Raw genomic sequence first — 12,498 nt, forward strand, 5'->3', positions numbered from 1 at the left:
GCCAACCAACTCTGGAGCAGCAGCCATATCAATAGTCCGTTGATAGCAGGTCTGTAAATAATGCTCATCGGTGAAAGCCACATCAAAAATCCCTCTTGAAGGGAATGACTGAACACAATGCAAACTTGCTCTTGGCATCTTCAAAACACCCTCCAAAACCACCTCCTGGACATGAGCCAAACCAATTTTCTCTCGAAAGTCCTCAGAAATCAACACCCGAAGTGTATGGGGAACATTTGGCACATTGGTAGCCATATTTGCCCTATTGCCTCTTTAGGCTGGATTTCAGCGCGCCCCCCCCAAAAGCAGCATGTGGCTGAAGTCCAGGGACGATGCCACAAGGCCAAGGGGACGGCCATACTACCCAGTTACTCTACGCATAAGGAGTAGCCACCCCCCCCAATAGCAGCAGGAGCCCAAACCCCAAAGGGAAAGGACCCCAGGCCGAAGGAGCAGGTCTCCAGGCAGCAAACCAAGACCAAGACCAAGCACAGAAAACTGCACTTGATCCAAGCCAAAGGCCCGAGAAGCAACCTCAGCTGATCATTTCGGCCTTCATTGGGCCTCGTCAGTGAGGTGTAGCAGTATTCCTCTAAGCACACTGAGCAAGGAGTCCACGTCTGGTTGCCCCTTTTTTCCCATAGGGAGACTAAATACACACAGAGAGAAATGCCAGCTAGAACAAATCCTCCCACCAGGTATAGCTACCTGGGTGCAAATATAGCCAATATATAGTTCCAACAAATACTGCACTCAGGATATACATGACAAAAAGTCAGCTTTAATGGATAATTAATTAAGCTGACTTTTTTCATGTAAATCCTGAGAGTGCAGTATTTGTTAGAAATATATATATACTGTGTATGTATATATATATATATATATATATATTTACTGTGTATATATTGTGTCTATATATATGTGTGTGTTTGTGAAAGAAAAGGTGCCGGTAATCATTGATTTATGATTGATATATCATGCTCAGTAACTATGAGAAAAGCAAAGGGACAACATTAGAAAAATTAAACACATTTTAACAAGTTTGTTCATTCGAATCAAATTTTGAATGTTTACATAACATTCTAACATTCGATTTTCGAATGTTCGGTTTAGAATTTTACTATTACATTCGAAAATATTCGTTTAGAAAAATTCAAATTTATATTTGTAATATTATTTCTAATGCTTTCTTTAAATGTAATATGCGAATTATGCAATATTCTATATAAAAAAACATTTGAAATGATATATTTGTATCTATTATGTATCAATTCACTAGATTCCCTACCACATGAACTATTGAACTTCTGAATAGTATTTGTTAAATAGAATGTTAAATTCTAAATTTTGAATGTGGACATTCTATCTAATTATAAACATTCAAATTCGAAAGTGACATTCGAAAACTGTAAATTGCATTAGATTATAGAATTTTTAAGAATATTCGTTTGTATCAACATTTGGATTTGTAATTCGAATTTCGGTAATAACATTCGTTCTAACATTTGAATTTGAAAATGTACACATTCACCCATCCCTAGTACCCCCACAAAAAAGCCCTGTATATGTGTGTGTATGTGTGTGTGTGTGTGTGTGTATATATATATATATATATATATATATATATATATATATATATATATATATATATATATATATATATATATATATATATATATAGTGATGTCTCGAATTGTTCGCCGGCGAATAGTTCCCGGTGAACATAGCTTGTTCGCGTTTGCAACGGCGGGCGAACAAATGGAAAGTTCAATCCGCCCCCTATTCGTCATCATTGAGTAAACTTTGACCCTGTATCTCACAGTCTGCCGACACATTCCAGCCAATCAGCAGCAGACCCTCCCTCCCAGACCCTCCCAGCTCCTGGACAGCAGCCATTTTAGATTCATTCGGAAGCTGCTTTCTTAGTGAGAGGAGGGACAGTGTAGCTGCTGCTTATTTAATAGGGAAATTGATAGCTAGGCTATTATATTCAGTGTCCAATACAGTCCTGAAGGACTCATCTGATCTCTGCTGTAAGGACACTGCTAGTGTAATCTAATTGCAGTTGCCTGCCTGCCAACTTGTGTGCCAGAACCAGTGCCACCACTCATATCTGGTTTAACAGCAGTGTAAATTTAAAAAAACAAAACCTTTTTGACTGTGAAACATCAGTCTGCTAGTGTAATCTAATTGCAGTTGCCTGCCTGCCAGCGTGTGTGCCAGGCCAACTTGCCCAGTGCCACCACTCATATCTGGTGTAATAGTAGTGTAAATTAAAAAAAACAAAACTTTTTTGACTGTGAAACATCAGTCTGCTTGTGTAATCTAATTGCAGTTGCGTGTCTGCCAGCGTGTGTGCCAGGCTCACGGCGTATACTGTGCCCACTTGCCCAGTGCACCACTCATATCTGATGTAACAGTAGTGTAAATTTAAAAAAAACTTTTTGACTGTGAAACATCAGTCTGCTTGTGTAATCTAATTGCAGTTTCCTGCCTGCCAGCGTGTGTGCCAAACCCATTTGCCCAGTGCACCACTCATATCTGGTGTAACAGTAGTGTAAATTTAAAAAAAAACTTTTTTGGCTGTGAAACATCAGTCTGCTAGTGTAATCTAATTGCAGTTGCCTGCCTGCCAGTATGTGTGCCAGGCTCACAGCGTATACTGTGCCCACTTGCCCAGTGCCACCACTCATATCTGGTGTAACAGTAGTGTAAATTTAAAAAAAAAAAACTTTTTTGACTGTGAAACATCAGTCTGCTTGTGTAATCTAATTGCAGTTGCCTGCCTGCCAGCGTGTTTGCCGGGCCTACTTGCCCAGTGCCACCACTCATATCTGTTGTAACAGTAGTGTACATTAAAAAAAAAAACATTTTTGACTGTGAAACATCAGTCTGCTAGTGAAATCTCATTGAAGTTGCCTGCCTGCCTGCCAGCATGTTTGCCAGGCTCACAGCATATACTGTGCCCACTTGCCCAGTGCCACAAGTCAAAAACTTTTTTGACTGTGAAACATCAGTCTGCTTGTGTAATCTAATTGCAGTTGCGTGCCTGCCTGCCAGCGTGTGTGCCAGGCCAACTTGCCCAGTGCCACCACTCATATCTGTTGTAACAGTAGTGTAAATTTTAAAAAAACTTTTTTGACTGTGAAACATCAGTCTGCTAGTATAATCTAATTGCAGTTGCCTGCCTGCCAGCGTGTGTGCCAGGCCCACTTGCCCAGTGCCACCACTCATATCTGGTGTAACAGTAGTGTAAATTTTTTAAAAAAAAAAAACTTTTTTGACTGTGAAACATCAGTCTGCTAGTGTAATCTAATTGCAGTTGCCTGTCTGCCAGCATGTGTGCCAGGCTCACAGTGTATACTGTGCCCACTTGCCCAGTGCCACCACTCATATCTGGTGTAATAGTAGTGTAAATTTAAAAAAAAAAAAAAAAACTTTTTTGACTGTGAAACATCAGTCTGCTAGCATAATCTATTTGCAGTTGCCTGCCTGCCAGCATGTGTGCCAGGCCCACTTGCCCAGTGCCACCACTAATATCTGGTGTAACAGTAGTGTAAATTTAAAAAAAAATAAAAACTTTTTTGACTGTGAAACATCAGTCTGCTAGTGTAATCTTATTGCAGTTGCCTGCCTGCCAGCGTGTGTGCCAGGCTCACAGCATATACTGTGCCCACGTGCCCAGTGCCACCACTCATATCTTGTGTAACAGTAGTGTACATTCACAGTCAAATTTTTTTTTTTTTTTTAAAACATCAGTCTGCTTGTGTAATCAAATTGCAGTTGCCTGCCTGCCAGCATGTGTGCCAGGCTCACTTGCCCAGTGCCACCACTCATATCTGTTGTAACAGTAGTGTACATTCACAGTCAAAAAAGTTTTTTTTTTTAAAACATCAGTCTGCTAGTGTAATCTAATTGCAGTTGCCTGCCTGCCAGCGTGTGTGCCAGCCAACTTGCCCAGTGCCACCACTCATATCTGGTGTAACAGTAGTGTAAATTAAAAAAAAAAATTTTTGACTGTGAAACATCAGTCTGCTTGTGTAATCTAATTGCAGTTGCCTGCCTGCCAGCGTGTGTGCCAGGCTCACAGCATATACTGTGCCCACTTGCCCAGTGCCACCACTCATATCTGGTGTAACAGTAGTGTAAATTTAAAAAAAACAAAACTTTTTTGACTGTGAAACATCAGTCTGCTAGTGTAATCTAATTGCAGTTTCCTGCCTGACAGCGTGTGCCAGGCTCACAGCATATACTGTGCCCACTTGCCCAGTGCCACCACTCATATCTGGTGTAACAGTAGTGTAAATTTAAAAAAAAAACTTTTTTGACTGTGAAACATCAGTCTGCTTGTGTAATCTAAATGCAGTTGCCTGCATGCCTGCCAGCGTGTGTGCCAGGCCCATTTGCCCAGTGCCATCACTCATATCTGTTGTAACAGTAGTGTAAATTTAAAAAAAAAACTTTTTTGACTGTGAAACATCAGTCTGCTAGTGTAATCTAATTGCAGTTGCCTGCCTGCCAGCATGTCTGCCAGACTCACAGCGTATACTGTGCCCACTTGCCCAGTGCCACCACTCATATCTGGTGTAACAGTAGTGTAAATTAAAAAAAAATTTTTTGACTGTGAAACATCAGTCTGCTTGTGTAATCTAATTGCAGTTGCCTGCCTGCCAGCGTGTGTGCCAGGCTCACAGCATATACTGTGCCCACTTGCCCAGTGCCACCACTCATATCTGGTGTAACAGTAGTGTAAATTTAAAAAAAACAAAACTTTTTTGACTGTGAAACATCAGTCTGCTAGTGTAATCTAATTGCAGTTTCCTGCCTGACAGCGTGTGCCAGGCTCACAGCATATACTGTGCCCACTTGCCCAGTGCCACCACTCATATCTGGTGTAACAGTAGTGTAAATTTAAAAAAAAAACGTTTTTGACTGTGAAACATCAGTCTGCTTGTGTAATCTAAATGCAGTTGCCTGCCTGCCTGCCAGCGTGTGTGCCAGGCCCATTTGCCCAGTGCCATCACTCATATCTGTTGTAACAGTAGTGTAAATTTAAAAAAAAAACTTTTTTGACTGTGAAACATCAGTCTGCTAGTGTAATCTAATTGCAGTTGCCTGCCTGCCAGCATGTCTGCCAGACTCACAGCGTATACTGTGCCCACTTGCCCAGTGCCACCACTCATATCTGGTGTAACAGTAGTGTAAATTTAAAAAAAAAAAAAAATTGACTGTGAAACATCAGTCTGCTTGTGTAATCTAAATTCAGTTGCCTGCCAGCGTGTGTACCAGACTCACAGTGTATACTGTGCCCACTTGCCCAGTGCCACCACTCATATCTGGTTTAACAGTAGTGTAAATTTAAAAAAAAAAAAACTTTTTTGACTGTGAAACATCAGTCTGCTTGTGTAATCTAATCGCAGTTGCCTGCCTGCCAGCGTGTGTGCCAGGTCAACTTGCCCATAATTTTTTTTTTTTTTTTTAAATTTACACTACTGTTACAACAGATATGAGTGGTGGCACTGGGCAAGTGGGTCTGGCACACAAGCTGGCAGGCAGGCAGGCAGACAACTGCAATTAGATTACACAAGCAGACTAATGTTTCACAGTCAAAAAAGTTTTTTTTTTTTAAATTTACACTACTGTTAAACCAGATATGAGTGGTGGCACTGGGCAAGTGGGCACAGTATACGCTGTGAGCCTGACACAAAAAAGCAGACTGATGTTTCACAGTCCAAAAATGTTATTTTGTTTTAAATGTACACTTACACTACTATTAAACAAGATATGAGTGGTGGCACTGGGCAAGTGGGCACAGTATACGCTGTGAGCTTGACACAAAAAAGCAGACTGATGTTTCACAGTCCAAAAATGTTATTTTGCTTTAAATGTACACTTACACTACTATTAAACAAGATATGAGTGGTGGCACTGGGCAAGTGGGCACAGTATACGCTGTGAGCCTGACACAAAAAAGCAGACTGATGTTTCACAGTCCAAAAATGTTATTTTGTTTTAAATGTACACTTACACTACTATTAAACAAGATATGAGTGGTGGCACTGGGCAAGTGGGCACAGTATACGCTGTTAGCCTGGCACACACGCTAGCAGGCAAACAACTGCAATTAGATTACACTAACAGATTGATGTTTTACAGTCAAATTTTTTTTGTTTTTTAAGTTTACACTACTGTTACACCAAATATGAGTGGTGGCACTTGGCAAGTGGGCACAATATACGCTGTGAGCCTGGCACACACGCTGGAAGGCAACTGCAATTAGATTACACTAGCATACTGATGTTTCACAGTCACATTTTTTTTTTTAAATTTACACTACTGTTACACCAGATATTAGTGGTGGCACTGGGCAAGGGGGCACAGTATAGGCTGTGAGCCTGGCACACTTGCTGGCAGGCAGGCAACTGCAATTAGATTACACTAGCAGACTGATGTTTCACAGTCAAAAAAGTTTTTTTTTTTTAATTTACACTACTGTTACACCAGATATGAGTAGTGGCACTGGGCAAGTGGGCCTGGCACAAATGCTGGCAGGCAGGCAACTGCAATTAGATTACACTAGCAGACTGATGTTTCACAGTCAAAAAAGTTTTTTTTTTAAATTTACACTATTGTTACACCAGATATGAGTAGTGGCACTGGGCAAGTGGGCCTGGCACAAACGCTGGCAGGCAGGCAACTGCAATTAGATTACACTAGCAGACTGATGTTTCACAGTCAAAAAAGTTTTTTTTTAAATTTACACTACTGTTACACCAGATATGAGTGGTGGCACTGAGCAAGTGGGCACAGTATACGCTGTGAGCCTGGCACACATGCTGGCAACTGCAATTAGATTACACAAGCAGACTGATGTTTCACAGTCAAAAAAGTTTTTTTTTTTTAATTTACACTACTGTTACACCAGATATGAGTAGTGGCCCTGGGCAAGTGGGCCTGGCACAAACGCTGGCAGGCAGGCAGGCAGGCAGGCAGGCAGGCAACTGCAATTAGATTACACTAGCAGACTGATGTTTCACAGTCAAAACAGTTTTTTTTTAAATGTACACTACTGTTACAACAGATATGAGTGGTGGCACTGGGCAATTGGGCACAGTATAGGCTGTGAGCCTGGCACACAGGCTGGCAGGCAGGCAACTGCAATTAGATTACACTAGCAGACTGATGTTTCACAGTCAAAAAAGTTTTTTTTTTTTTAATTTACACTACTGTTACACCAGATATGAGTAGTGGCACTGGGCAAGTGAACCTGGCACACACGCTGGCAGGCAGGCAACTGCAATTAGATTACACTAGCAGACTGATGTTTCACAGTCAAAAAAGTTTTTTTTTTTTTAAATTTACACTAGTTACACCAGATATGAGTGGTGGCACTGGGCAAGTGGGCACAGTATATGCTGTGAGCCTGGCACACACGCTGGCAGGCAGGCAACTGCAATTAGATTACACTAGCAGACTGATGTTTCACAGTCAAAAATTTTTTTTTAAAATTTACACTACTGTTACAACAGATATGAGTGGTGGCACTGGGCAAGTTGGCCTGGCACACACGCTGGCTGGCAGGCATGCAGGCAGGCAACTGCAATTAGATTACACAAGCAGACTGATTTTTCACAGTCAATTTTTTTTTTTTTTTTAAATTTACACTACTGTTACACCAGATATGAGTGGTGGCACTGGGCAAGTGGGCACAGTATATGCTGTGAGCCTGGCACACACGCTGGCAGGCAGGCAACTGCAATTAGATTACACTAGCAGAATGATGTTTCACAGTCAAAAATGTTTTTTTTAATGTACACTAATGTTACAACAGATATGAGTGGTGGCACTGGGCAAGTGGGCCTGGCAAACACGCTGGCAGGCAGGCAACTGCAATTAGATTACACAAGCAGACTGATGTTTCACAGTCAAAAAAAGTTTTTTTTTAAATTTAAAATTTAGACTACTGTTACAACAGATATGAGTGATGGCACTGGGCAAGTGGGTTTGGCACACACGCTGGCAGGCAGGAAACTGCAATTTGATTACACAAGCAGACTGATGTTTCACAGTCAAAAAAGTTTTGTTTTTTTTAAATTTACACTACTGTTAAACCAGATATGAGTGGTGGCACTGGTTCTGGCACACAAGTTGGCAGGCAGGCAACTGCAATTAGATTACACTAGCAGTGTCCTTACAGCAGAGATCAGATGAGTCCTTCAGGACTGTAGTGGACACTGAATACACTAGCCTAGCTATCAATTTCCCTATTAAATAAGCAGCAGCTACACTGTCCCTCCTCTCACTAAGAAAGCAGCTTCCGAATGAATCTAAAATGGCTGCTGTCCAGGAGCTGGGAGGGTCTGGGAGGGAGGGTCTGCTGCTGATTGGCTGGAATGTGTCGGCAGACTGTGAGATACAGGGTCAAAGTTTACTCAATGATGACGAATAGGGGGCGGATTGAACATTCCATTTGTTCGCCCGCCGTTGCAAACGCGAACAAGCTATGTTCACCGGGAACTATTCGCCGGCGAACAATTCGAGACATCACTATATATATATATATATATATATATATATATATAGTGATGTGTATGTGTATGTGTGTGTATATATATATATATATATATATATATATATATATATATATATATATATATATATATATATATATATATATATATATATACACACACATACACATACACATCACTATATATATATATATATATATATATATATATATATATATATATATACATACACACACATATACAGGGCTTTTTTGTGGGGGTACTAGGGATGGGTGAATGTGTACATTTTCAAATTCAAATGTTAGAACGAATGTTATTACCGAAATTCGAATTACAAATCCAAATGTTGATACAAACGAATATTCTTAAAAATTCTATAATCTAATGCAATTTACAGTTTTCAAATGTCACTTTCAAATTTGAATGTTTATAATTAGATCGAATGTCCACATTCAAAATTTAGAATTTAACATTCTATTTAACAAATACTATTCAGAAGTTCAATAGTTCATGTGGTAGGGAATCTAGTGAATTGATACATAATAGATACAAATATATCATTTCAAATGTTTTTTTATATAGAATATTGCATAATTCGTATATTACATTTAAAGAAAGCATTAGAAATAATATTACAAATATAAATTTGAATTTTTCTAAACGAATATTTTCGAATGTAATCGTAAAATTCTAAACCGAACATTCGAAAATCGAATGTTAGAATGTTATGTAAACATTCAAAATTCGATTCGAATGAACAAACTTGTTAAAATGTGTTTAATTTTTCTAATGTTGTCCCTTTGCTTTTCTCATAGTTACTGAGCATGATATATCAATCATAAATCAATGATTACCGGCACCTTTTCTTTCACAAACACACACATATATATAGACACAATATATACACAGTATATACACAGTGTATATATATATATATATATATATATATATATATATATATATATATATATATATATATATATATACATATAAATATATATATATATATATATATACATATAAATACACAGTATATATATATTTCTAACAAATATTGCACTCTCAGGATTTACATGAAAAAAGTCAGCTTAATTGATCATCCATTAAAGCTGACTTTTTTTCATGTATATCCTGAGTGCAGTATTTGTTGGAACTATATATTGGCTATATTTGCACCCAGGTAGCTGTACCTGTGGGAGGATTTGTTCTAGCTGGCATTTCTCTCTGTGTGTATTTAGTCTCCCTATGGGAAAAAAGGGGCAACCAGACATGGACTCCTTGCTCAGTGTGCTTAGAGGAATACTGCTACACCTCACTGACGAGGCCCAATGAAGGCCGAAATGATCAGCTGAGGTTGCTTCTCGGGCCTTTGGCTTGGATCAAGTGCAGTTTTCTGTGCTTGGTCTTGGTCTTGGTTTGCTTCCTGGAGACCTGCTCCTTTGGCCTGGGGTCCTTTCCCTTTGGGGTTTGGGCTCCTGCTGCTATTGGGGGGGTGGCTACTCCTTAGGCGTAGAGAAACTGGGTAGTAGGGCCGTCCCCTTGGCCTTGTGGCATCGTCCCTGGACTTCAGCCACATGCTGCTTTTGGGGGGGCGCTCTGAAATCCAGCCTAAAGAGGCAATAGGGCAAATATGGCTACCAATGTGCCAAATGTTCCCCATACACTTCGGGTGTTGATTTCTGAGGACGTTCGAGAGAAGATTGGTTTGGCTCATGTCCAGGAGGTGGTTTTGGAGGGTGTTTTGAAGATGCCAAGAGCAAGTTTGCATTGTGTTCAGTTATTCCCTTCAAGAGGGATTTTTGATGTGGCTTTCACCGATGAGCATTATTTACAGACCTGCTATCAACGGACTATTGATATGGCTGCTGCTCCAGAGTTGGTTGGCATGAAATTTGTTGCCTGTGTGCAGAGGGAGAGAAGAATCCCGGTGACAGTACATATGTACAACCCTTGGGTCACTGATGTGGAAATTCGTCTGTTTCTTTGTCACTACTTTGATGATGTTCAAGGAGGTAGCAAGCTGAAGAATCAGTTTGGGACTTTCAATGGAAAGCGCAGGTTCTTGGTGCAGTTTGTGCCAGATGAATTAGGTATTGGTGGAAAGAAACACCCTCCACAGACTTTCGCCATTGGTGGAAATAGAGGTTTCCTATACTATGATGACCACAAATATTTGGTGTAAATTTAAAAAACAAAAAAAATTTGACTGTAAAACATCAGTCTGCTAGTGTAATCTAATTGCAGTTGCCTGCCTGCTAGCGTGTGTGCCAGGCTCACAGCGTATACTGTGCCCACTTGCCCAGTGCCACCACTCATATCTTGTTTAATAGTAGTGTAAGTGTACATTTAAAACAAAATAAAATTTTTGGACTGTGAAACATCAGTCTGCTTTTTTGTGTCAGGCTCACAGCGTATACTGTGCCCACTTGCCCAGTGCCACCACTCATATCTTGTTTAATAGTAGTGTAAGTGTACATTTAAAGCAAAAAAAACTTTTTGGACTGTGAAACATCAGTCTGCTTTTTTGTGTCAGACTCACAGCATATACTGTGCCCACTTGCCCAGTGCCACCACTCATATCTGGTGTAACAGTAGTGTAAATTTAAAAAAAAAAACTTTTTTGACTGTGAAACATCAGTCTGCTTGTGTAATCTAATTGCAGTTGCCTGCCTGCCAGCGTGTGTGCCAGACCCACTTGCCCAGTGCCACCACTCATATCTGTTGTAACAGTAGTGTAAATTTAAAAAAAAAAAAACTTTTTTGACTATGAAACATCAGTCTGCTTGTGTAATCTAATTGCAGTTGCCTGCCTTCCAGCGTGTGTGCCAGGCCCACTTGCCCAGTGCCACCACTCATATCTGTTGTAACAGTAGTGTACATTTAAAAAAAAAAAAAAATTTGACTGTGAAACATCAGTCTGCTAGTGTAATCTAATTGCAGTTGCCTGCCTGCCTGCAAGTGTGCCAGGCTCACAGCCTATACTGTGCCCACTTGCCCAGTGCCACCACTCATATCTGGTGTAACAGTAGTGTAAATTTAAAAAAAAAAAATGTGACTGTGAAACATCAGTCTGCTAGTGTAATCTAATTGCTGTTGCCTGCCAGCGTGTGTGCCAGGCTCACAGCGTATATTGTGCCCACTTGCCCAGTGCCACCACTCATATCTTGTTTAATAGTAGTAAGTGTACATTTAAAGCAAAAAAAACTTTTTGGACTGTGAAACATCAGTCTGCTTTTTTGTGTCAGACTCACAGCATATACTGTGCCCACTTGCCCAGTGCCACCACTCATATCTTGTTTAATAGTAGTGTAAGTGTACATTTAAAAAAAATGACAGGCAGAGGCAGGCCACCCCGCAGGTGCCGTCGTGGTGGTGGTGCTGTGATTCCCTTTGGCCCTAGAATAATGCCCAGTGTTCAGAGGCCATGTACCATGAACTCGAAAAGTTCTGAGGAGGACATAGTTGACTTTTTAACACAGGACACCCAATCTTCTATAGCTTCCGCTCTGAACCTTGATGCACCATCCTCCTCCAGCTTAGCTTTGGGAACCTCTGAAGTTACCACTCGCCCGCCTGCCGCCACCACCAACACTAGCACCACAGCCGCTTCACTTGATCTGTCAGAGGAGTTATTTATGCATCAGTTGGAAGAAATGAGTGATGCGCAACCATCATTGATAGAGGATGTAGATAACAGTGATATGTCTCAGTCAGGCAGCATTACAGACATGGACGTACGGTGTGATGATGATGATGATGATGTACCCGCTGCTGCTTCCTTTGTTGATGTGTCAGATACAAGTTAAGCGGTTGATGATGACAATGCGTGCGTGGATGTCACGTAGGTGCCCGCTAGAAGAGAAGAACAGGGGGAAATTTCAGATGGGGAGACAGAGAGGAGGAGGAGGAGACGAGTTGGAAGCAGGGGGAGGTGGTCGCAAGGAGCTAGTGGCACAGTCAGACAGCA

Source organism: Bombina bombina, chromosome 4, assembly GCF_027579735.1.
Source record: "Bombina bombina isolate aBomBom1 chromosome 4, aBomBom1.pri, whole genome shotgun sequence".
In the NCBI taxonomy this organism is placed as follows: Eukaryota; Metazoa; Chordata; class Amphibia; order Anura; family Bombinatoridae; genus Bombina; species Bombina bombina.